Source organism: Rhinopithecus roxellana, chromosome 1 (genome assembly GCF_007565055.1).
Source record: "Rhinopithecus roxellana isolate Shanxi Qingling chromosome 1, ASM756505v1, whole genome shotgun sequence".
Taxonomy (NCBI): Eukaryota; Metazoa; Chordata; class Mammalia; order Primates; family Cercopithecidae; genus Rhinopithecus; species Rhinopithecus roxellana.
Genome location: NC_044549.1, coordinates 121,088,110 through 121,115,875, shown reverse-complemented (window position 1 = coordinate 121,115,875; position 27,766 = coordinate 121,088,110). Strand labels below are relative to the sequence as shown.

The window sequence follows — 27,766 nt, the reverse complement described above, 5'->3', positions numbered from 1 at the left end:
TACATTTTCCTGCACCTGAGGAGATTATTATAAGATTTCTCTCTCTCATTCTCTCTCTTTTTTTAAATTATGTGGTAAAATTTCATTGATTGTTTTTGAATAGAAAACTTTCCCTTTAATTCTTGGAATAAAGTCTACCTGGTCACAATATATGGTACTAGGTAGGTCTATTATTCTTTGTACATTTCACTGGTTTTATGTACTCATATTTTGCTTAGTATTTTTGCTTTTTTTTTTTTTTTTTGTAATTTGCTAGAGTAAATTTTTGATAACAAGGTCCTGCTAGGCCAGACACAGTGGCTTACACCTGCAATCCCAGCACTTTGGGAGGCCAAGACAGGTGGATCACTTGAGGTCAGGAGCTTGAGACCAGTCTGGCCAACATGGTGAAACCCCGTCTCTACCAAAAATATAAAAATTAGCCAAGAATGGTGGTATTCACTTATAATCCCAGCTACTCAGGAGGCTGAGGCAGGAGAATTGCTTGAACCCGGGTGGCAGAGGTTCCAGTGAGCCAAGATTGCACCACTGCACTCCAGCCTGGGCGACAGAGCAACACTCTGTCTCAAAACAAACAAACAAACAAACAAACAAAAATAAAAACAAAAAGCAAAAAGAAAAATATTATACTAGCCTCTTAAACTAAACTGGAAGTGTTTCCTTTTTTGAGTTCCCAAGAAAAGTTTATACAAGTGAATGTTACTTCTTATACTAGAGGAGAAAAAAGTTGTGTTTTCCTCACCCATTTCAAGATTCACAGGTGAAATTTATATATAATCAAGGTTTTATGTGACATGGGATCCTTCAGAAATGAAAACCAAAAGACCCAGGGAAGCCATCTGTTTCTATGCTAAATCTAATCAAAGAAGTGGGTAATTTTATAGAAATATGATTGGACAAAAATGTATGCTCTAATGGGAATAAACTGAGTAAGGCCTGTGTTCAGAGTCTTCTTGGCCTATCTGTGCAACATTTCTTTCTTCTTGGCATAGGGCAGGGCATCTGTCACAGGAGGGTCTTATGACCTACTTTCAGGAAAAGTAGGTCACAGACTGTTCTTTCTAGGTTTTATGGCTTGCTTTGGGGGAGAAAGTGGGGCAGGAGGCAAAAGGATGGAAGAAGGTCAGAGAGACCTCACTTCTGAGGCCCTTTTGTTTTCTTGAGCTCAAAGACAGCACGGCAAGGCACGATACTTTGGTGTATGATGTTCTAAACCCCAACATTACAAAAAGCATTTGGACCTGGAATTTTTGAGGGGAAAGAAGAGCAAAGATTTTAAATTAAAAAAAAAATCAATTTGTAAGTAAAAAACTTTTAACTTTCTAAGTCTTCTTGAGGTAGTTTTGATAAACCATGTTTTCAAAAAAGTTATTAATTTAATACAAATTAACAACTTTATTGACACAATGTTATTCTTAATACAATTTTACTAACTCTTCAAAGTTTACAAGATGTGTTACAATACCACTTTTTAAGTCCTTGTATTGGCATTTTATATATTCCATCTTTTTTGTTTGTTTGTTTTCCTAGAGATTTATTCACCTGTTCAAATAACAGGGTTCTATGTTTTCTTAATTTTCTCATATAAATTTAATTTATATTTCATTGATTTTTTTATTCCTATCAATATTATTTCCCTTCTTGTACATTACCTTGATTTGATTTGCTATTCTATTTTTAGTTTCTTGAGTTGGAAGCTTCGGTCATTGATTTTTAATGTTCAATATTATCATAAGTTACAACCTTAACTCCTTCATCCCTGAAGCCATTTGGGTTCACAGATCATTTAAATGACCATTAACTGGCCAGGTGCAGTGGCTCACACCTGTAATCCCAGCACTTAGGGAGGCCAAGGCGGGCAATTGGCCCGACATCAGGAATTCGAGACCAGCTTGGCCAACATGGCGAAACCCAGTCTCTACTGAAAATACAGAATTAGCTGGGCGTAGTGGTGTGCATCTGTAATCCCAAGTACTCAGGAGGCTGAGGTGGGAGAATCACTTGAACCCAGGAAACAGAGGCTGCAGTGAGCTGAGATTGCACCACTGCACTCTAGCCTAGGCAAGAGGAGTGAAACTCCATCTTGAAACAAATAAAAATAATAAAATAAATAAATGACCATTAACTTATCTAAAATCAGTGTGACATGTTTGTAAGTTATACAAAGTGAATGATCAAATATTCAAATCCAGGACTGTCTGACAACTAAGTCCATGGTCTTTCCTATTCATATAAAGTTGATCATATAAGCCAGGAAGCAGATGGTATCCCCCCACCAAAAAAAGACAAAAAAGAAAGCAAAAGTAAAAGAAATGAATCTTGACTAGTATCTACTTCTTGTCAAATACAGAGCAGCTTCTGGAGGAAATAGAGAAGGCACAGGAGAACCAAGAGAGTCATGTCTAGAGACTTCCTAATTGTGGAGCCTTAGACCAGTCCTTCCATCTTCCAAGGTCACTCTTTCTTCATCTGTAAAACAAGAAAGATGAGCTTATTATTTCCAAGGTTTTTCTCCACTCTAACAGCAGAGTTTCAAAGAAGAAATGATGATTCATAATATTAAATGTTGCAGAGAGGTTAAACAACATAGTTTAAGAAAAGGACAATAAATTCACTAATCAAGTAAGCATCATAATACTAAAAGTGTGATCCCAATTACAACAGTTTTTAAGATAAAATGGGTTTTATGCCTTTATCAAGTAGACAGGGAAATCTGTGAGAGGAGACATCTCCAACAGCATTTGAAAGTTGGGAAAAGTCGTAGCAGGGCTAGGAGGAACCACATATAGACTTTTGTTAGCCAGATAATGACACTCAGTTTACTGAGTCCTCTTTCTCATAGCTACAGTGCTGTTTTGGTTTGGGCACAGGATAAAAATCAAGAAAGATCATGAATAGAAAAAAAAGGACAGATTAATTTAAGTTTTATCATCAAAGACTATATGGCAAAAGTTAGTATAAAAAAATCTAAAAGAAACAGCATCGTATCTAGATAGGGCAAACTTTAATAGACAGATCACGACTCTTGGTTTTCTGAGACCTCTTTCTCACAGCCACAGTGCTGTGCTGTTTTGGTTTGGGCACAGGATAAACTCAATCAAGAAAGATCATGAATAGAAAAAAAAAAAAAAGGACAGATTAGCTTAGGTTTTATCATCAAAAGCTATCTGGCAAAAGTTGGTATAAATATCTAAAAGAAACAACATCATATCTAGATAAGGCAAGCTTTAATAGGACTAGTAAGTCATTGCACAAAGATGATTAGTGAAACATTTGTGAGAAAATCCTTTTGTTGACCTCGGTCTTTCACCTATGACACTATGATGGCAATACAAATTATAATTAAGAGCCTTAATTTTCCCTGTTGAAAATATAGGAAAAGATTTCCCTTCTTTTCCTTAGCGCATTCATCTCAGAAAATTTGTAACTGTAAGCACTTTCTGTTCTCTTTAAGATGTGTGTGGGGGCCTTTTATCAGCTTCATGACCCAGGGCTGTCCTTCTCAAGAAACTGGGAGCCATTTTTTGACATATACACATAGCATCCCTATCTTCCAGTTTCTGTGGGAGGGTAGGATTCTAACTTCCTCCATGGGCATGTTGCTCCAAGTTATAAAACTACCTCTCGTCATAGAGATACGATACGTTTGTTTTATCCCTGGATAAAATCAATCAGTTAACAGAAATGTTGACTTTAATCACGATGGGAAAGTCAGGGTTAATTATGTGTGAATGTTAAGTCTTCTTACTTGAAGACTTGTTATTGTTTTTATTGAAAACATGTAGGTAATGGGTTATATCTCCTTGGCTATACATATGGGAGTGACAGTCCTTTCCGCCTTGGTAATCTCTTAGCAGATTTCTTGTAAAGTGCATCACAGTCTGGCTTAATGCTTATCCTCTAGTGCTTAGCTCTACTACCTTCATGGAGAGAATTTCTGGGTTGGGAGGTGATTTTGGTTTTAATTATATTTTCACACACGTATCAAGGTTGAATCCAGAACTGAACCATCTGAGACTCAAGAACACATTGCAAAATAAAGAAGCTCCTGCCTGGCCAGACTCCTTTATGTCTATTCCCAACAAACTAAATAGATCGGTTGGCCAGAGGTAGATTGTTCTGGTGAAGGACAAGGAGAAGGGAGAGTCAATCCTACAATCTAGACACTTTAAATCAGAATCCCTTTCTTTGGTTCTCTCTCAGTAACTTTGTACAGCTACGTAAGGGTCCTGTCCAAGAGCACGCTCTCACATTGAAGAAATAAAGGCAGATACTGGATTCCACTGTTCAAGAGCTCAGAAATGAAACGGAGATGAAGTTACCTGGAAGCTATTGAAGTATTTCAAGGTCTCTGGCTTATATGAGCCCCTTTCAAAGTGCTAGAAGATATGTAGGTGGTTTTGTTTTTGTAAAATTTGCAAAAGTAAGATCTTTCTGTATTCCTTTCGATGAAGAAGACCAACTAAATCATAAAAGCTTTAGCCCCCTGCTGTGAAAGGTAAAAAGAAATAGCAAGGGAGCAAGAAAGGGTGGAAGAGTGACACTGAATTTATGCATGTTCTAAAGACAGGATTTTCATATGAAAGTAGACACTTTCCAAAAATAGCTACTATAATTCTTAGAAAATTTTTTAAATTCCTGCCAAGTAATAGAAACTTCAGTTACCCAAATGACCTAAATTCTTGACATTTAACTAAAAAACCTGTCAGAAAATAGTTCACCAATACATCTGCTTTTCTTCCACATAATTTATTTCACACAATTAAATAGTGCAAGCTAAAAAGAAAATAGCATAATCCTTACAATGGTAGGTACCATCTTTTGAAAACATAATGTTTTTGAAATTGGCAAATTTTAAGAATTTAGGAGTATAAATTATGAAAGTACAATGTGAATATTATTTTGCTTTCACATACTGAAATATTTCAGCAAACATGCATAAATCGTTATTTATATGTAACTTGTTCATTTTATTATTATAAATATGTTAGGGTATGTGGCAGAAAGAAATTACAACCCTTTGTCCAAACATCCTTATTTCTAAAAGTTTCTGAATTAAAATAATAACAACATTCATTAAGTGTAACCCCAAGTGGGTTCCAGTATAGGGATATACAGAAAAAGCGGTCAGTAAAGGTTAATTTAAATGTTTTGTAATGTATGCAAACCTCAAATATGAAAGGGGATGTAAAGAATATCCTCAAGCGTGCTGGAATCCTGAAGGATCCTGGGAACGAGCTCTCTTACTTTGTGAAGGCATAGAGTTTTACTGAGGGTTTTACCTTCAGTAAAGGATGGAAGCATGAGACTGGCAAGGTATACATAGATTTGGGAGTGTGCAGATGTGCACTGGAGGCAGATGACCTGCGCTGGCTTTCTATGGCCCCCACTCCACTCCCCTTCTGGAGGAGCTAGCTTTTAAAAGATTTACTCTATGAGGCCTACGGGGTTGTTGAAGTTGGCTAGAACTTTAACTTTTATCTTTCCTTCATCCGAATTTCCTGTGAGAGTCCCCTTGCCTTTCACAAAATGAATGTGCCATAGAAGCTGCAAGAACAGTGTAACAAGAATGGAGATCTCATCTGCCTCATTATTTTTTCGAATCCAGTGGATGAGGTGCTTTGGCCTATTCATTTTCTGCCACTTGGAATTCCACATGGACAAAGATGGTAGATAAATCCTCTGGAGCAAGAGCAGTGTCTGGATGTGATGTGTGTAAGAGGTACAGTGAGGCCATTTCAGGTTAGCTGACAATTCCTCTTGGCCATACTTAACCTTGTAATATGAAAATGCAGACAGATAATTAAAAAGAAAATAGAAAATAACAAAAATAAACTAATGTTAATATTCACTTATGTTTTTAAGGTAGTATTTATTTTCTTGGGTTTGAATTAAGCATCCTGAAATTGTAATAGTCTAGGTTTCTTTGAAGCTTTGAGACTTTTAAGTTTAACAATATTACTAATGATATAAAGAGGTTAAAATGTGACTGCTGACATTATAATTAAAACTGCCAGATCTGGTTTACATAGGCTAACTCATTCATTTGTGATCTACTGTGATTAGTTTGTTTATATATTGTGGTTGATATTGTAGGGCTTTATGTATTATTCATAACCTTATTATAATTAAACAAATTTCTGTTTTGGACGACGTATTCTTAACAGGTTATGTCTGAGTACGAGTATGTTGGAAATCGTTCTCAACTAATTTCATATTCAAAATCTACAAAATAATTATCTTCGAAAGGCCCAGAAAGTTTGAGGCATAATCTTTTGACTCTCAGAATTATTGAGTTTCCTTAAGTAGATGGAATGTTTACTTGACATAGTAATAGTTCAATAAATGATAAGCATTGATTATGACATATGGTACTCCTGACATTATATTATGTCAGGATTTCTTAGTCCCTGCTACTACTGACATTTTGGTCAGATAATTCTTTGTTGTAGGGATCTGTACTGGATATTATTAGATACTCAGCAGCACTCCCGACTTCAACTCACTAGATGTCATTAACATCTAGCAACAACCAAACCAAAATTTTCAACAACCAAAAATGTGTCCAGATATTGCCAATGTCCTCTGGGGTATAAAACTGTCACAAGTTGAAACCCCTGGATATTTTTTAAAATAAGTTAGGAAACGAATAGAAATGAGCTATATCTTTTACCTTTGATTGGTTTAAAACCACTTTCAATTAACATGGAGTCACTGGCAGCTTTTCTCTCCTTCTTCCATAGCTATGAAACAGTTACAAGAGAAATGAAGAAAGGTGCGGTGTTATCAGGAGAGAAGGAGATGGAGTAATGCTAAATTGTACCATCTAAACTGTGTGGAGAACACATGCATAGGAATTGTTACTAGGTTGTTCTGTGGTCCATCAAAATCTCCATCTCTGACACATATAAATGCAGAAATTGGTAGCTTTTCAAGTAAGAAAGAATAGGCTTTGTATACTCCAAAGTGATTTTCAATGAAACAGAACATTTACATTTGTCCTTGCTATTTTCCCGGAGTGTGCCATGACAGAATCCTCACCCGGGGTGAACCTCCCACCGATGCCTCATCACACTGGCCCGCCTGTTGTCATTTTTGATGTGGCCTTGTAGAGTCCTGCTCAGAGCTGACTTAGCTCTGGGCTGCTCCTTACAGAAAATGTTAACAAGCACAGGCATTGAGGAAACAGCTCTCCTGCAGGGATTTTGACCTGAGGCCACAGATTCAGGAGTGAGTTTATAGCTTCATAGCATGTTTTTAATTTAGTCACCTCAAAGATTTGTATTTCTCAGACTTGCAAACTGCCCACCCCTCCTCCCATCCCTTGAGGGTCCCCCACCCCCATTCCCAACCTCAGAGGAAGTTTCTCTTGTAAAGAACAGAGAGTCCAGTTAGGTAACTAATGAGCTACATACACTGCTTGATAGACAGCTTTTTCCCTCTTCAAAAGGCAGCTCATAGGGGTGCTTTGTGTTTGTGCACTACCAAAGTCACCACAAATCACCCCTTATGCAGCCACCTCCACCAAATTATTTTCTATTTATCAGATTTGATCACTAAGAGTAGCTTTTAATCTGAATTTTGACAATTGAAATTTTAGCTACCTCTGAAAACGAAAATAATCACTCATAGAATTAACTTTTTACACAGAAATTTCACATTCTGACGACTTGAAGTGGCAGGTTTTATACAATCTAAGTTTTCTCATTATTGACAGTTTTGTATCTGGTAATTCTTTGTTGTGAGGTATGTCCTAGGCTTTGCAGGATGTTCAGCAATACCTCTGTCATTTACCCACTAGATGCCAGGAGCAGCCCCCTCCTTTCCCCCACAGTTTTGACAACCAAAAATGTCTCCAGACATTGACAGATACCCCCTGGGGGTAAAATCGCCCCTGATTGAGAACCACTGATCTAATATGGCACAGAGTAAGTATCTGTCATTTGACTATGTGCTAGAACTTTAAGACTGTTGCACATTTACTACTACAAACACTTATAGTTACAGATGACCCTTTTTCCCCCGAAAGGAAAACCCTTAAGAATTTAATTTTCAAAAAACTTTTTTACCAAATATCTTGAAAAACCCATTTATTAGAAAGCCATAGTTTTTCATATTTTTTGTGAGGGGTTTAAGTAATAAGTGTACATTTCCATAGTCAAGAGAAATATGACAATTCTCGCTGGCAGTTACATACCGCTTTCATGTGGACTTCCCAACTTCCTCGGATCAGGTCCATAACCTCTGTATTGCAGAGTCTTCAGGGGAAAGCTGGGCCATGAGATAAGTTGAACCTGTTGTTAATCATGCATTTGTGATTGAATAATAGGGAACCAAGTGACTTAAGATTTTTCACTAAGAAGATATTATCAAAGCAGAAAGTGACAAATTTTACCAAATAGCATTATTAAAAATTAATTTAATTAATATAGTTTTGATATCACTAGTACATGAGGTACATTTGTTATTAATATTTTTAATTTTAATTTTGTAAAATGGCTCGATATCTATGCAACTGTGTAGTTTCTTGCTTTCCTCAAGTAAGGAATTAAAATAGAACATTATCTATTGCACTTTACAAGCATTATCTTTGATACATAAACTTTAAATAAAGGCTATTTGCTATAATCCATAAGAAAAACTCTGGTGAAGAGCAAAGAAGTCGTATGTAACAAGTGGAATAATTACAAAAATGGAAAAATAAAGAAGCACAAAAAATAGTGACACTGTAAAATGCGTGACATTTTACACTTAACAGCTTTGCAGTTTAGAGGACACTTCTGTTATTACATAATAATGTATAAAAATTACATAATGAGACCTCAGTGAACAAAAGGCAAATAAATAATTTTTACTTATTCTTACCGCTACTAGAAGCAGGAATGGGGTATGGAGTGTGAATTTTGTCATGCAATAGGTGGAATACAGTACGATGAAGGGCTTCTCAGTAATTTTGGAGAGATATTCCAGGTAACTCAGAAATACATGCTGATCTCTGTAAAAATATTTCCTGCTGTGTGACTTAAAAAGAAAGGCAAGCTTGCTTGCAGGCATTATGTAACTGGCAACCGCAATTGGAGATATGTTATTGCCTGGATCTATGAGGTGCCAAACATGGATAGAAACAGCAGAACTCTAATGTAGAGTTCAAGGTTAATTAAGACATTGTACTTTAAATGACCAGCCTTGCAGTAAGTGTGGAGAAGGGATTATCTCCAATTAGTGCATCAATTTTGAGGTAAGTTACCATCCATATGGATTATTTTGGCTTAGCATGGGTTATAGATCACAAAAGATGAAAAAGGAAATGTCAAAAGAAGAGCATCATACAGGGTCAGGAACAACAACAAAAATCCATTAGTTGCTTCTGACTAAAAGTCCTGTTAATAGTCTAGTGAGAATAAATGAAAACTAATACAAAAACATCGTTAATATTTTATATTACTTCTAGATCATATTTATGTCTTTATACTTAGATGTATCTGTAGAGTAAACCAGATATATTATTTCATATAATGGTTTCTTTTTTCCTCACTAGATATTTTATTAGCCTTATGTAGTGAAATGTTAAAAGAATGGCCTTCAAGTATCATTTCAAATTGGTGAAATGGGGGATCCAACTAATATTTTTGACAAAATTTTAATGCTTAATGTAGGAGGATCCTATAAAATTACAGAATTGATAATAGTTGGTTAGGTATTTACATATTTATATACATTATCTCAGTATTTACATGGCTTTAATGAATATTATTTTACCTTCTTGTCTAGATGATCACATTATCCAATTGTATATCAAAGGGGCCTTTGGTAAAAGTGAGGAACTTGTTTAAAGAGTTCCTATTATAAATCTTACAGAAACCATAATAATAATTACAATTCTATCACTTATTTTTACATGTAATACACACACCTGCTCACCTATGCATGCACACACTTACACACACATACATACATATAAATAACAGGCACTGTCCTATTTTCCTATTTGCTATATGTATGATGTTAGCAAAACAGCTATAGTCCCTTTACTCAAGTAGTTCTCAGTGGGGTGTGGTCCGCCCTAAGGAGTTTAGGAGTTGCACAATGGGAAGATTATCAAAAGTTTTAAGCAAGGAGTTATAAAATCTAACTTACATTTTTATTTCTTTTTTTGCTATTTTTTTTTTTTAAATCTGACTTACATTTTTAAAAGATCTCCTTTAAAAAACTTTGCATAACATGATGCATGTACTATAGAGATCCAAAAATTGATGTAAGGATATCAGCTAGGGCACTAGTGCATAGTCAAAATGAAAATTAATGATGCTTGATGCTTGGAAAAAAGAATGGAAAGAAAGAGATGGAGAAAAATCAACAGGATCCAGATATAGTTTTGAGGTAAGATTGACAAGACTTGAGGCTTTGAATTTGAAGATGGTGTTGAGGGTGAGGGTGAAATTTGAAGGTGGAAAGGTCCAAAATCAGAAACCTGTTTGCACAGAAATTAAAAGTTTCATGACAAATTCATACAGAAATCAAAAGAAAATATCAAAACTGGAAGGACTTCTTGATAAACTGGATGACATAGTATTTTGAATTTTGAATTAAAGTATAGTTTTGATAATGAGGCTGGGTAATGAAGTGAATTCCTGGGCTGACCTACTAAACTACTTTTGAATCATTTACCATTGAGTGGGAGGAATATGGAAGTCATAGTTGACTAAATTATCTAATGGGGGTTCCCTAACTCCTCTCTCTTTTCACAACATATTTTGAAAAAGTCAGGTACTTCCTTTTTCAACTTCCCTTATAGCTAAGGACTGCCAGGTAGACTTGTTATTGCCAATAAGAAGTGAGTGAAAGCATGCTTCTGCTGCATGTGTTCCTAGAAAGACGTTTCTTACCTGAAAAAAGAAGAGTCAGATATACTACCTCTTGTCTCCCTCTCTCCTCACTCCCTCCTTTATCCTGTTCTCCCTATTATTTCCCTTGCTCTACCATGGATGTCTCTTTACTTTTACCTCATGTTCCCTGACATGTGAGTCATGAGCCACAACTTGGTTTAAATGTGATTTGGCTGTCTCTACTCATGCCTGAATAGTCTTGTCATCATAGTTGCTTGGACCAATAAAATGGGAATGCAAGTGAGGTGTCATTTCTGGGTAGTAGTGTTAAGAAGTCCTATAAATCACTAAATATTAACCCATAATTCTGAAAAATCAAAACTAAAATATCCTACTCCAGACATCTTGTTAAGAAGGCAATAAATATTGATGCGGTTTGGCTCTCGCGCCACACAAATCTAATGTTGAATTGTAATTCCCAAAGTTGGGGGAAGAAATGCGTGGGATGTGATTGACTCACAGGAGTTGGATTTCCCCCATGCTGTTCTCATGATAACAAGTGAGTTCTCACAAGATCTGATGGTTTAAAGGTATGTGGCACTTCCAGTTTTGCTCACTCTCTCTCTCCTGCTGGCATGTGAATAAAGTGTTTGCTTCCCCTTCCCCTTCTGCCATGACTGTAAGTTTCTTGAGGCTTCCCAGTCACGCTTCCTGTCAAGCCTGAAGAACTATGAGTCAATTAAATTTCTTTCCTTCATAAATTACCCAGTCTCAGGTAGTAATTTATAGCAGTGTGAGAACAGACTAATAATGAAAATTGGTAACAGAAGGGTGGGGTATTGCTATAAAGATACCTGAAAATGTGGAAATGACTTTGGAACTGGGTAATAGGCAGAAACTGGAAGAGTTTTGAAAGCTCAGAAGAAGATAGGAATATGTGGGAAGGTTTAGAACTTCCTAGAGACTTGTTGAATGATTTTGACCAAAATGTCAACAGTAATATGGACAATGAAGTTCAAGCTGAGGTGGTCTGAAATGGAGATGAAGAACATACTGGGAACTGGAGTAAAGGTCACTCTTGCTATCCTTTAAGCAAACAGACTGGTGTCATTTACCTCTGAACTAGAGATCTGTGGAACTTTGAACTTGAGAGAGATGTTTTAGAGTATCTGGCGGGAGAAATTTCTGAGCAGCAAAGTGTTCCAAAATATGACCTGGCTGTTTCTAAAATGTTTGCTCATATGTGTGAACATAGAGATTTTCTGAATCTTGAACTTATATTTAAAAGAGAAGCAGAGCATAGAAGTTTAGAAAACTGGCCATGTGGTAGAAAAGAAAGACCCATCTTTTGGGAAAACGTCAAGCCAGCTGCAGATATTTGTATAAGTAAAGAGGAGTCAAATGTTAATAGCAAAGAGAATGGGAAAAATGTCTCAGGGCATTTCAGAAACCTTCTCAGCAGCCCCTCCTATTACAGACCCATGGCTAGGAGGAAAAAAATGGTTTTGTGGGCCAGGTCCAGGGTCATTGCTTCAGAGGATGCAAGCCCCAAGTGGTGTTTGGCCTACAGTTGTGCAGAAGGCAAGAATTGAAGTTTGAGAACCTCCTCCTAGATTTCAGAGGATGTATGGAAACACCTGGGTATCCAGGCAGAAGTCTGATGCAGTGGAGGAGCCTTGACAGAGAATCTCTACTAGGGCAGTGATGAGGGGAAATGTGGGGTTGGAGCCCATATGGAGTCCATTCTCACACAGCTGTAAAATTAAGGGAGGAGACCACCCCTCATATTGTCTTATGCTCAATTTCTGCCTCCAAAGAAAGAAAAAGTAAAAACTAAAAGACAGAAATGAAATCCACAAGCAGACAGCCCGTCGCCACACCCTGGGCCTGGTAGATAAAGATCAACCCCTGACATAATCAGTTATGCTATCTATAGATTACACATTGTATGGAAAACCACTGTAAAAATCCTATTTTGTTTTGTTCCAATCTAATTATCTGCTCATGCAGCCCCCAGTCATGTAACCCCTGCTTGCTCAACTGATAACAACCCTCTCACATGCACCCCCTTAGAGTTGTGAGGCCTTAAAGGGGACAGGAATTGCTCACTCAGGGAGCTTGGCTCTTGAGACAGGAGTCTTGCAGATGCCCCCGGTTGAATAAACCCCTTCCTTCTTTAACTTGGTGTCTCAGGAGTTTTGTCTGTGGCTCATCCTGCTACAAAATACTACCTGAGACTGAGTAGTCAATAAAGAAAAGGAACTTACACAGTTCTTCAGGCTTAATAGGAAGCATGACTGGGAGACCTTAGGCAACTTACAATTATGGTGGAGGGTAAAAGTGAAGCAAATACCTTCTTCACATGGTGGCAGGAGAGAGACAGAGTGAAGGGAGATGTTTCACACACTTTAAGCCATCAGATCTTGTGAGAACTGACTACCTATCATGAGAACAGCATGAGGGAAATCTAACTCCACGATCCAATCACCTCCCACCAGGTCCCTCCCGCAACGTTGGGAATTAGAATTCAACATGAGATTTGGGGGGTGGGACACAGAGCAAAACCACTTCATTCCTCCCCTGGCCGCTTCCCCATCTGATGTCCTTCTTACAACTCAAAACACAATCATGCCTTCCTAACAGTCCCTGAAAGTCTAAACTAATTCCAGCATTAACTCAAAAGTCCAAGTCAAAGTGTAATCTGAGACAAGGCAAGTCCCTTCTGCTTATGAGCCCACAAAATCAAAAACAAGCTAGTTACTTCCAAGATATAATGAAGGTAGTGGGCACTGGGCAAATGCTCCCGTTCCAAATGTGAGAAATTGGCCAAAACAAAGGGGCTACAAGCCCCATGCAAGCTTAAAACCCAAGAATGCAGTCATTAAATCTTAAAGCTCTAAAATAATCTCCTTTAACTCCATGTCTCACATCCAGACCATGCTGATGCAAAGGGTAGACTCCCAAGGCCTTGAGCAGCTCTGCCACTGTGGATCTGCAGGGTACAGCCCCCATGGCTGCTTTCATGGCCTAAAGTTGAGTGCCTGTGGCTTTTTCAGGCACACAGTGCAAGTTGTCAGTTGCTCTACCATTTTGGGATCTGGAGAACCGTGGCCCTCTTCTCACAGCTCCACTAGGCAGCACCCCAGTGGGGACTCTGTGTGTGGGCTCCAACAAAAAAATTAGCTGCACATAGTGGTAAAACACCTATAGTTCCAGCTCCTTGGGAGGCTGAAGCAGGAGGATTGCTTGAATCTTGCAGGTCAAGGCTGCAGTAAGCCACGATCAGGTCACTGCACTCCAGCCTAGGTAACAGAGCAAGACCCTGTTTCAAAAAACAAAATTGTGGGTGGAGGACATGAATGGAAACATATTTCAATTGATGGCAGTTGGCTTGGTACTATTCAAGGTTTCAGTATCCACTGGGGGTTTTGGAATGTATCTTCTGTGGATAAAGGAACACTACTGTGTTACAATGCCTATCAAAAGCCTAGCAAAGAGAAAGGGCTCAGTAAATATTAACCACTCTACCTCTGGAACAATAGCCATAGAAATTTTACTGTGAGAGAGTAGATAGATGCTTAGTTAACTGTTTTCAAGTACAGTTTCTTGTAGAAAAAAAAGTATACAATGAAATAAAATGTCCATTGTTGCAATATCCTGAAATAATTTGAAAAATTCAGAATCTACTTAGTTTTAAGTTCTTTGAGGTCAGGAGTGAAACCTAAACATAAGGAGGCTATAAAGTACTAGACATTTCGTGTCCTTTGTAATTAGCATTTGAATAAATACCAGGGGAAACAGGAAGTGAGCATAGAATGCTTCTAGATGCACATTCTAGATACTGTAGGGAGGCTCTGCTATCTGTCTCTGTAAGTCTGTTCTGTTACAATGCAGCTAAGTCTCACCATGGGTTCTCCCTTCCCTAGAGTGCTCTCTTAATCTTTGTTCTGGCCTTGGATCATTAGATCTGCAGTTGTTACAACCCCAGATATTGGCAGCTGTGTTTCTAACCACGGCCTAATAACCCAACCATGAACTTTGACCACCACCATCTGGTTTAACGATGTGGCTTTGTTGTTCTCTAACAAGCCTGAATAGTTCCACCATCACACTTGCTTGGCCCAATGAAATGTGAGCGCAAGTGATGTGTGACTTCTGGGTGGCAGAGTTAAAAGCCGGGGTATGATTCACCAAGCTACCTATTCCCTGCCATATGATCCTGGGGGCAGATGGATAGCTGATCTCTGAGTGACTACAGTGAGCAAAGAGAGAAAGACTCCTGCCAAACCATGTGGACAGGTAGTACAAGCAAGAAATTAACTTTTATTCTGTTAAGTCTCTGAGATGTTGCTTGTTGTTTTCCACTGTAAAACCTACTTTTCTTGACAAAAACCCTCATTAAAGCAGGGCCTGAGCTCGTCTCCACTATTTAAAGAACTTGGATCTATGTCAGGACTAGCCATCCTGGAGATGTTCAGTAAAGATTATCTAATTGAACACAAAACGTCCAATAACAAAATATGGTTTTTTTGAAGGCCCAATAGAATGGGTCATGTTTTAGTCTCATTTTATAATTTATTAAGGTCAATGACAGCAAAGAAAGTAGTATTTTTTAAGATGCTTAAACTAGAGTGTTAAAGTAGGGGAGAGGTTCTTAATCTATTCTCTTCACCCTTGTGTGAGAGAAGCTATCATTTAAAACCCTGGCTCATTTCATACTTCAATCCTACTGGCTTTTCTTTTTTCCTCTGAGACAGAATCAGGCTCGAGTGCAGTGGCATGACTTCTTGGGTTCCAACGATTCGCCTGCCTCAACCTACTGAGTAGCTGGGATTACAGGTGCATATCACCACCCCTGGCTAATTTTTGTTTTTTAGTAGAGATGAGGTTTCACCATGCTGGCCAGGGTGGTCTCAAACTTTTGACCTCCACTGATCTGCCCACCTCAGCCTCCCAAAGTGCTGGGATTACTGGCATGAACCACCACACCTGGCCCCTACTGACTTAAAAAATATGAAGTTGTATGGTTGAAAAGTAACAGATTTTTCTTCTATTTTCTTCCTTTTCTCACTTTTCAGTCAAATAATTGTAATGTTCCCTTTGTAAGGTTGGGAAGAAGGACAATCAAGTGGGTAGCTAGTTTCTTGCACCTCTGTGGAAGAGCTGAACTTTCTCTGTGAAGAGCTTCACCACAGGGCCCTTAGCACTGGGGACAGAGTGGTACATTTATACCAAGCACCTACTTCCACTTTCTCTCTAACACTTGAAAACTTTCACAGTACTTTTTCACTAAGGCTACTTGCAAGTCTGAAAAACAAAGACATTGCTTCATTTAGAAGTTATATTACCTGTGGATTATTTAAACTTCCCTAAATAACATCTAGATGATTTAGTAAGAAATGTGTTGTGTAGTGTACAGTCAACTCAGATACAAAGAATGTAATGGCTTTAGTGAGCCAACTGTACTTGTAAAATTAAAATTTAACCAACATGTTGAATCAGGCACATAAGGTATTGACTAAATTCACTTGCTTCTTTATAGACATTACTTTTGTGGTTCCTCTTTAGTGTTTAAATAAATAATAAAGTAAAAGGCACAAACAGGAAAATAGGCTTTATAATTAATTATTTTATTTTGAAGTTTTGTTCTTATTACTCTCAAGAAGAGGTGAAGTATCTTTAACTGGGTGAAAAGCAGATTGTCTGTACCAAACTGTATATTTGGGTGTTTATGAATTCCCAGTACCTTTTGGGGGTACATATATAGTGTGCTAACATTTGAAAGTAAATAAAGAAACAAATTCTGAATATAAGTCTGGTTTCTTACTTTAGGTTATGATCAAGACAAGGTGATTTGTTCCTGGACACAAGGTGAGCCCATATGCCACTAGGTTACCCCTCACCTTGCTAGACGGAGCTACAGATTTATGAGGACAAACCTTATGGGAACATCCTCTATCATTCTTCAGATGATAAGGCACTGGCTCCCATATTGAGCTTTAACAATCCAGTGAGTGAAAAATGAAACACAGGGAGTATCTCTGGATTTAAAAGCAGACACATACGAAAAGTAAAATTATCATTCAACCTCGGGGTAATGGATGAAGGCACATCATGAATCTTAATATTATAAATTTAATTTAATAAATGAAATGCCTCTAAGATTTGAGGCTTTGTGGGATAATAAGAAACAATCACTGAAGACCTACACTTTGAATAATCCAACATCAATTTTTGCTTTTTATCTTACTCAATCTCTCAGCAACATTAGATATGGTTGACCCCTTACTATTTCTTGAAGGATTTTCTGTGCTTGGCTCCCAGGATGCCATACTTTTCCTGATTTTTTCCCCATATCATTGGCTCCTACTCCTTTGTCTTTTGTTGATTCAGTCTCAATTCTCCAGCCTCTGAAGTTTAAAATGCACCAGAACCAGTCCATGGACTTATTTAGCCTCACTCTTCCTACTGATCTCCATACAATGCCATGTGTATGCTGAGGACTCTAAACTATCCCATCTCTTTCCTGGTGTCCTGGTGTCCAGATTTGAATAACTTTCTACCTGACATTTCAACTTGCATCTCAAACTTAACATAACTCAATTTTCCTCAATAAAACTCTCCTTTCCATTGTTATCCATGTTAGTACATGAGACCATGATTTGGGCCAAAAACTTGGAAATAAATCTTTATTCCTTTTTTTCCCTCATATCCACCCAATCTATCAAATTTTATCAGCACTTCCTTTCAAATATTCTATAATTGTATCATTTATTACTACCCTTGTCCAAATCCACATTTTCTCTTGACCCGTTGCAATCAGTTTTCTCGACAGCATCCAACATGTTATCCTTCAAAATGTTAAATATTTTTCTTTTACACACACACTAATGCTGAAAATCTTATAATAGCTTCTCATTACACTTAGAATAAAATCACAGTACTTTCTTCCTAAAAGGTATTATTTGAGCACTTGGTTCTCTCTCTATTCTCATCCTCTCAGTCCTGTGAACTGTCTCAAGCTACATTGACTTCCATAGTGTTTTTTGGCAAGTCAGTCATGCTCTTATTGCTCTTTTTAAATTTGCTTATCTTTCTGCCTCAAATGTTCTTCCTCAAGGTAGCCTCATGGCTCACTCCCTCAAGTCCTTCAGTGCATCTTCAAATTAATCATTCAAAGAGGGTCTCAAGTAATGTATGCAAATCGATTCCACACTCTCCTGTATCCCTGCTTAATTTTTCTTCATGGTCACCAAAAACAAGCAAAATAATGAGACAATGATCTTTGATATATTGGACATCAAACAATAAAAAACAGCAATTTCTGAAAGATTGGAGTCATTCAAGGTGATCTCTAATTTGCCTCAGCTTATTGATTTTAAAAAATAATCCAGACCTCAGAACAAGGAAGAGGAACGCTAAGTACAGCCTAGAGAACTTCCTGAGTTGAGGAGATGAAACCAAGAGTCTGGGGAGACCAACACGGATAGAGTTTTCAGGACATAGTATATGAAAATAGAAAGCTGCACCAAAAAAAAAAAAAAAAAAAAAAAAAAAAAAAAAAATCCAGAGACCTGCAGAAGAAGGTTGTTTTTTTCAGCAGAATACTGATCAACACGTGCATGTGAGGAAACCATCCAAAGCCGGGGAAAAAAAACACTCAAAAAATTAGAGAAAGCAGTGTCTGGCATTAACACTGAGCTTCTCACCAGCCAGAATGCACAACCATTTAATTCACTGGGCATTAGTAGGGTACACAGAAGGGTCTTGCTTCAATAGTGGAAAACAATTAGCCCTAGACTAAACACTATTCTGGTCTCACATAATGAATCATAAAAGCAAAACACAAAAATATGAAATTGTTTTTAAGTAGCTGCATTCTAGAACAAAGCTCAAAAGGTTGTAGGAAAACAAAAAACATGCAGTGCTCAACAATGCAAATTCAAAGTGTCTGGCATCAAAAAAAAGTTTACCAGATATGCAAAGAAGTAGGAAAACACGACTCATAATGAGAAAAATGTTAATCAATTGAAACTGACCCAGAATACAAGCAGATCATAGAATAAGAGCATAAACAAATTAATACTGCATTCCATATATTCAAACAAATAAGTAGCAACACAGGAATGGTATAAGAAAGACCCAAATCAAATATTCAGAGATAAAGAGTATAATGTATGTGATTTAAGAAATACACCATAAAAGATATCCTGATTATTAAGCATTAGTGATTTTGAACACATAACAATTAAAACTCTCCAAAACAAAACATCTAAAATAATTTTCAAAAATGTCATAAATGAACTATGGAACAACTTTAAGTAGCCTAATATGCATTTGAGTCTCCAGAAAGGGATGGATAGAAAATACATTTGAAGAAATAATGAATGAAAAATTTCTAAACTTGATGAAAACTATAAAACCTCACATCTACAAGAAGTTCCATGAAACCCAAGGACAAAAAAATGAAGAAAACTATAGCAAAGCACATCAAAAACAGATTGGTCAAAGCCAGTGCTAAAAATAAAATATTAAAAACAGTTTAAGAAAAAAAGAACTTTACATAAAGAAGAACAAAGATGAGGATGACAGCAGATTTCTCACAAGAAACAATGCAAGTAAGAAAACAGCATCTTCAAAGTATTGAGAGAAAAAAGCATCATTCTATAATTCTATTCCAGTGAAAATGTTCTTCAGCAGTAAAGGTAAGCTGGGCACAGTGGCACATACTGGTAGCCCCAAGTACTTGGGAGATTGAGGCAGAATAATTACTTCAACCCCAAAATTTGAGGCCAACCTAAGCAACATAGAAAAACAATGTCTTTTAAGAAATAAATAAATAATTAAAATAGAGCCAAAGCAGTTTTTTTGACAGACATGGTAGTGCATCCCTGTAATCCCAACACTTTGGGGGACAAGGCAGAAGGATTTGAAGCTAGGAGTTCAAGACCAGCCTGGGCAACATAGCAAAACCTCCTTTCCACTACAAATTTAAAAATTAGGTGGGCATGGGGGTGCACACCTATAGTTCCAGCTACTTAGGAGGCTGAGGCATGAGAATTGTTTAAGCTCAAGAGTTCAAGGCTGCAATGAAACATAATTACACCACTGCACTTCAGCCTGGGTGAAAGAGCAAGACCCTATTTCAAAAAAACAAAAAACAAAAAACAAAAAAGCTGAAAGAATTAATCACCATCATATCTGCGCTGTTTGGAAAAAAATAAAAATATATTATGAAATTTATAACACATATAAAAGTAAAACGTATGACAACAATAATAAAAAGGGCAGGGAGGGGTAAATGGAAGTATCAGTTGTAAAGTTTGGTAATGTACTGTTGCAAGGCTCTTATAAGTAATGTCACTTGAAAATAAACTAAGTTAAAAACGTATACTCTAAATCCTGAACAATGAGTAATACAAAGCATAATAGCTAATAAGCCAATAAGAAAATGTAATAGAAACAACAAGTTAATCAAAAAGAAGGCAGGCAAAAGAAGGAAAGAGGTGAAAGTAAAACAAATGGACAAATAGAAAACAAATGGCAAAATGATAGTTTAAATCTAACAACATTAAAGCCACATTAAATGCAAATGGTCTAAACATACCACTTAATGGCAGGTATTATCTTAATGGATATAGAAACAAGACCCAACTATATACTGTTGATAAACAATAAACTTTAAATATACATGATTTAAAATTAATAAAATGAAAAATATACACCAGTGCAAAGAAAGCTACGATCGAAACAATTGATTTTAGAACAACAAATATTACAAAGATAAAGCTGATCATTTCATAGTGCTAAAGTGGTTCGTTGTTTAAGAGAATATAATGATGTGGTTCAAGAGCTTCAAAATGCATAGAGCAAAACCTGATAGAACTCCAATAAAAAAAGAGAGAAATCTACAATTATAGTTAGAGATGTTAATTTCTTTCTGTCAATAATTGATAAAAGTAGACAAAAATCATTAAGTATATAGAATACTTGGATGACATTGTCAACTAAAGTGACCTGGTTGACATTTATAGGCACACTTTACCCATAAGCAAATAATTGCACTTTTTCAAATACATGTAGGACACCCATCAATATAAATCATAATCCAAGCCATAAAACAAGTCTCAATACACTTAAAAGAAGTCAATTCTTATAAAGCATATTTTCTGAATGCCGTAAAACTAAACTGGAAAAAAAACAGAAATGTCTTTGGAAAATCCTTATTTGGAAACTAAGTAATACTCTTATGAAACTTATAAGTCAAAGAAATCAAAAGGAAAATTGGAAAGTATTTTGAAGTGAAAATGGACTTATGGAAGAGCTGAATGAAAATTAAAACACAGCATATCAAAATTTTAGGGATACCACTAAAGAAGTATGTGGGAGTATTTGTAACACTAAATATCTATATCCAAAAATTTAAAAAGATCTCAAACCAATGACGTTAACCTGTAAAAAGTAGAACGAGAACAGCAAATTAAACCCAATATAGGTGGAGGAAGAAATTTAGTAAATATCTGAACAGAAATTACTAAACTAGAAAATGGAAAAACAATAAACAAGGTTAATGAAATCAAGAGTTAATTCTTTGAAAAAAGTCAATACAATTAATAAAGTTCTAGCGGCCAGTGTGATCATGAAAAAAGAGAGAGAGATGGCACAAACTAAAAGAATAGAAATAAAAGAATTGATATCACTACAGAACGTATAAATCTTTAAAGGATATTTAAGGAAAATTATAAAAAATACTTTTAAGCCAATAAATGTGAAACTTAGATAAAATGGACAGATTTCTTGAAAGACACAAGCAATGAAACATGCTCAAGAAAAAACAGATTTCCAGAATAGTACTATATCAATAAATAAATGAAACTTATCCAAGAAACTCAGTGAACTCCAATTGGGATGAACTCAAAGAGACCCACTCTGAGACATATAATCAAACTCCCTCAAGACAAAGAGAATCTAACAGCAATAAGAAAGAAGTGACTCAGCCCACACTCACAAGGGATCCTCAATGAAAGTATCAGCAGATTTCTCATCAGAAACATTGGAAGTCGAAAGGCAGTGAGCTAATATATTCAAAGTGTTAAAGAAAGAAACTACCAAGAATCCTATGTTAGGCAAAACATTACTTCAAAAGTGAGAAAGAAATTCAGACCTTCCCAGATATACAAAAGTTGAGAACTCCCCCACAGGTTGAAATGAAAACATACTGAACAGTAACTCGAAGACATATGAAAAAATAAATATCCAGTAAAAGTAAATATACGAGCAATTGTAAAAGCAGGTATTGTAACTATGGTGTGTAACTTCACTTTTTGTTTTCTGTGTGATTTAGAAGACTAATACTTTTGAAGAGACAATTATTAAGTCAAAAAGCTAACATTATTCTACTTTGATTTCTAACTTCACTTTTTGTTTTTTACATAATTCATGAAATTAAGGAATTTAAAAATTTTAAGTTCAGATTTCTGGACACATAAGGTATGAAGATGTAATTTTGTGATGTCAACAACTAAAAAGCATGGAGATGAAGCTGTTAAAGGAGAAAATCTGTTGTATGCTATTAATGTAAAGCTGGTATAAATTAAATGTAATAATACTGTTGTGACTTTAAGATGTTAAATGTAATACTTATGGTAATCACAAATAAAATAGCTAAAGAATATAAACAAAAGGAAGTGAGAAATAAATTTAAACATTTCAGTAAAAAATCAGCTAAACACAAAAAAGACAATAATTTGGGAAATAAGGAACAAAAATGCCTTAGGGCATATAGAAAACAAGTAGCAAATGAAGAAAGTAAGTCCCTCTTTGTTAGTACAGTCATGCATAATGCCATTTCAATCAATGTTGAACCACAGGTATGAAAGTGGTTCTATATGATTAAAATGGAGCTGAAAAATGTGTAACACCTAGTGACATTATAGCCATTATAACATCATAGTGTAATGCATTACCTTCTCTATGTTTATGTATGTTTAGATATACAAATACTGACCACTGTGTTACATAGCCTACAGTATTCAATACAGCAACATACTGTACATGTTTGTAGTCTTGGAGCAATAGGCAATACCATATAGATTAGGTGTATAGCAGGCTATACTATGTAGGTTTGCATAAGTACACTCAATTACATTCACACACAACAATGAAAATTGCCTTAAAATTCATTTCTCAGAATGTTTCCCCATTGTTAGGTATGCATAACTGTAATTACATTAAATGTAAATGCATTAATCTCTCCAATCAAAAGACAGAGATTGGCTGAATGGATTAAAAAGCATGATGTAACTATGTGCTTTCTAAAAGGGACTAATTTTAGATTGAAAGACACAAATAGGTGAAAAGTGAAAAGCTGGAAAAGATATTCCACGCAAATAGTAACCAAGAGAGAGCAGGGGTGACTCTACCAATTTCAGACAAAATAGACTATAAATCAAAAAAGTTCACAAGAGATAAATTAGGATATTATATTTTAATAAAAGCTTCAATATGGTGTGAGGATATAATGATTAAAAACATTTACATACCTAATAACAGGCCTTCAAAATATATGAAGCAAAAATTAACACAGTCAAAAGTAGGAATAAATAATTCTATAATAATTGTTGGAGATTTCAACATTCCACTCTAAATAATAGATATAACAACCACATAGAAGATAAGTAATGAAACAGAGCAATTGAATAACACAATAAACCTACTAGATCTAATAGACATATACAAAACACTCTACCCAACAGCAATGGAATACACTTTCTTCTCCAGTGCATATGAGATATTTTCCAGAATAGATCATCTCTTAGGCCACAAATTGAGTCTCAGTGAATTTTCAGTGATGATGTACAGTGTCTTCATCAGTCACAAATAGATGAAATTAGAAATCAATAATAGGAGAAACACTAGAAAATTCACAAATTTGTGGAAATTAAACAACACTTTTTTTTGACAAACAATAGTTAAAAGAAGAAATCACTAGGGAAATTAGCAAATACTTAGAAACAATTGAAAATGAAAACACAACATACCAAAACTTATGGAACGTGGTGAAAGCAGTGCTAAGGGGAAAATAGTAGCTATAAATGCTTGCATTAAAAAAAGAAAGATCTCAAATTATCAATTAACTTTTACTACTTAAGAAACCAGAAAAAAAAAAAAATCCCAAAGCTAGCAGAAGGAAAGGAATAGTAAAGATTAGAGCAGAAATAAGCAAAAGAGAGAATAGAAAAATAATGGAGAATCAACGAAACCAAAATTTATTTCTCGAAAATATTAAGAAAATTGGCTAACCTTTAGCCAAGTAAACAATAAGATAGATAAGAAATTAATAATAAAAAGATAAAAACAAATTAATGAAATCAAAAATGAAATTGGGAACATCACTGCTGATTCTATAGAAATGACAAGAAGGATTCTAAGATAGTACAATAAAAAATTGTACAATAATGAATTAGATAACATAGGTGAAAATAGAAAAACTTCTAGCAATACAAAACCTAAAAAGACTAAACTACAAATAAATAGAAAAATCTGAATGGACATATAACTACTAAGAAGATTGAATCACCAATTTTAAAAATTTCGAACAAAGGAAAGCTCTAGAACGGTTGGCTTCACTAGCGAATTCTACCAAACACTTAAAGAAAAATTAGTAACAGTCCCTCTCAAATTTTTCCAAAACATTGAAGACAATATTGTCTTCTCTAATTCATTTGATAAGGCCAGCATTACCCCAATACTAAAGCCAGACAAAGATACTATAAGAAAAAAACTACAGACAAATATCCTGTATGAACATTGATGCAAAAATCCTCCACAAACACAAGCAAAACAAATTCAGCAGCACATTGAATAAAGTATACAAGATGAGTAAACGGGATTTATTTCTGGAATGCAAAGGTAGTTCAAAAATCAATATAATATACTACATTAACAGAATGAAGAAAAACAAACCATATGATCATCCCAATTGAGGCAGAAAAGCATTTGAAAAATTCAACATTTTTTCATGATAAAAAACTAAATAAACAAGGTGTAAAAGAAAACTACCTCAAAATAATAAAAGCCATATACGAAAACCCCACAATGAACATTTTACTCAATGATAAAAGACTGATAGTTTTTCTTTAAGACAATGCAAGGATTACTACTTTTGCCACTTCTATTTAATGTAGTACTGAAAGTCTTAGCAACAGCAATCATGAAAGAAAAATAAATAAAAGGCATCTAAATTGGAAAAAATTTAGTAAATTTAAAAAAGGATTATATCATCTGGTTGCACATCATCTGCAACCAGATAATATTATCTTATAGGAAAAAAAACTAAAAAATTTACAAAAAACTATTAGAACTAATAAACAAACTCAGCAAAGTAGCAAAATACAATGATATCACATAAAAATCAGTTACTTTTTTCTTTTTCTTCAGAGATGAGGTCTCGCTCTGTAGGCCAGGCTAGAGTGCGGTGGCACGATCACAGCTCACTATAGCCTTGAATTCCTGAGCTCTAGGGATCCTCTTGCCCCAGCCTCCTGAGTAGCCAGGACTACAGGAGGGTGCCACCATGCCTAGCTGTTTTTTTAATTTTTTTTTTTCTTTTATAGAGACAGAGGTCTAGCTATTTTGTCCAGGTTTGTCTTTAACTCCTGACCTCATAAGATCCTTCTGTCTCAGCCTCCTAAATTGCTGAGAACATAGGTCTGAGTCACCACACCTGGCACAGTTGAACTTCTATACACTAAAAATGAACAATCTGAAAAAGAAATTAAGAAAATTTTATTTACAATAACATGAAAAAGAAAATATTCAGGAATAAACTTAAACATGAAGGTGAAAGACCTGTACAATGAAAACTACAAAACATCTCAGAAAGAAATTAAAGACAAGTAAATAAAAGCAAACCCCATGTTAACAGCTTTAACAATTTTGTCAAGATGCCAATGCTACCCAAAGTGACTACAGATTCAATGCAACCCCTATTAAAACCCCAATGGCATGTTTTGCAGAAATAGAAAAACCCATCTTAAAATTCATATGGAGTTTCAAGGTATGATGAGTAGCCAAAATAGTCATGAAAAATAAGAACAAAACTGAAGGATTCACACTTTCTGATTTCAAAACTTACTACAAATCTATAGCAATCAAAACAATATGGAACTGGCATAGCGATAGACATAAAAACCAATGGAATAGAATAGATAACTGAGAAATGAAATCTCACATATATGGTCAAATGATTTTTGAGAAGGGTGCCAAAACCATCCAATGAGGAAATTACAGCCTTTTAAACAAATGACACTATGAAAATTGGATATCCACATGCAAAATAATAAAGTTCAGTTCTCATCTAACACTGTATACAAAAATTAATTCAAAATGGATCCCTTACCAAATGTAAGATCTAAAATGATAAAACTCTTAAGAGGAAACATAGGGATAAAAACTTCATGACACTGGCAATAGTTTATTTGGTATGACTCCAAGGGACAGGCAACAACAGCAAAAATGACAAATTTTACTTTATGAAAATTTAAAATTTTTATTCATCAAAAAACACTACCAACAGAGTAAAAGGCAACAGGATGCAAGAAAATATTTGCAAAATATATATCTGACAAGGAATTAATATCCAGAATACAGAGAGAACTCCTTAAAAACTCACCAACAAAAACACAAACAACCCAATTCAAAAATGGACAGAGGACTTGAATAAACATTTCTCCAAGGAATATAGGCAAATCACTGGTAAACACACAAAAAGATACTCAAGATCACTAATCATTAGGGAAACACAATTCAAAACTATAATGAGATACCACCTCAACTTCATTAGGATGACCATAATGTCTTTAGATGGTAGAAAATGGTATTAAGATTTACTAAATGAGACATACACACAATTTTTTTTCTTTAAATAAACTTGAATTCAGTGCTTTTCCAAAAAAAAAAAAGCTAAGATATATTTAGGATGTACTATTTACAAACCTCTGTTTGCCAATATGCAACTGCAAGAGATTATCTTTTTTTTAACTTTTATTTAAAGTTCAGGGGACAGAAATACCATTCAACTCAACAATCTCATTACTGAGCATATACCAAAAGGAATATAAGTCATTCTGTTATAAAGACACATGCATGTGTATATTCATTGCAGCATTATTCACAACAGCAAAGGCATAGAATTGAACTAAATGCCCATCAATGAGGGACTGGGTAAGGCAAATGTGGTATATATATACACATTGGAATATTATGCAGTCATAAAAAAGAATGAGATAATGTCCTTTGCAGGTACATGGGTGGAGCTAGAGGTCATTATCCTTAGCTAACTAACACAAGAACAGAAAACCAAATACTGTGTGTTTTCATTTAAATGTGGGAGATAATGATGAGAACACATGGACATATACAGGGGAACAACACACGCTGGGGCCTGCCTATTGGAGGGTGGGGAGTGGAAGGTGGAAGGAGGAAGAGGATCAGGAAAAATAATAGGTACTAAGCTTCATACCTGAATGATGAAATAATCTGCACAACAAACCCCATGATACAAGTTTGCCTGTGTAACAAGCCATGATTTCTAAAAACAGTAAAAACAAAAACTTGGAAAATAAGTGTTGGCAAGATTGTGGAGCAACTGGAATATTTGTGAACTGTTTGTGAAAATGTTAAATGGTATAGCCTCTGTGGAAAATAGTATGGTAGTTCTCTAAAAATTTAAAGATAGAATTACCATGTGACCCAGTAATTTCACTTCTTGGTATATACTCAAAAGAATTGAGGAGTCTCAAAGAGATAATTTAGTAGCCGGGTTCATAGCAGCATTATTTAAACCAGCTAAAATTTGAGTGCAACCCAAGTGTTCATTGACAGTTGAATGGCTAAGCAAATATAGTACAGAGGAATATTATTTAGCCTTAAAAAGGAAG

General features: G+C 35.5%; 1 long non-coding RNA gene across 5 annotated transcripts in view; it reads right to left on the bottom strand.

The window, feature by feature from the left end:
- Positions 1 to 524: 524 nt before the first annotated feature.
- LOC115897328 overlaps positions 525 to 27,766 on the bottom strand; it is a 64,992-nt gene continuing 37,750 nt past the window's right edge. For all 5 annotated transcript variants that reach the window (XR_004057159.1, XR_004057161.1, XR_004057160.1 and 2 more), the window contains exons 2-3: positions 8,198 to 8,294; positions 525 to 2,469 (exon numbers count right to left, since the gene is read on the bottom strand). This is a non-coding gene — a long non-coding RNA (uncharacterized LOC115897328). The remainder of the gene's footprint in view (positions 2,470 to 8,197; positions 8,295 to 27,766) is intronic.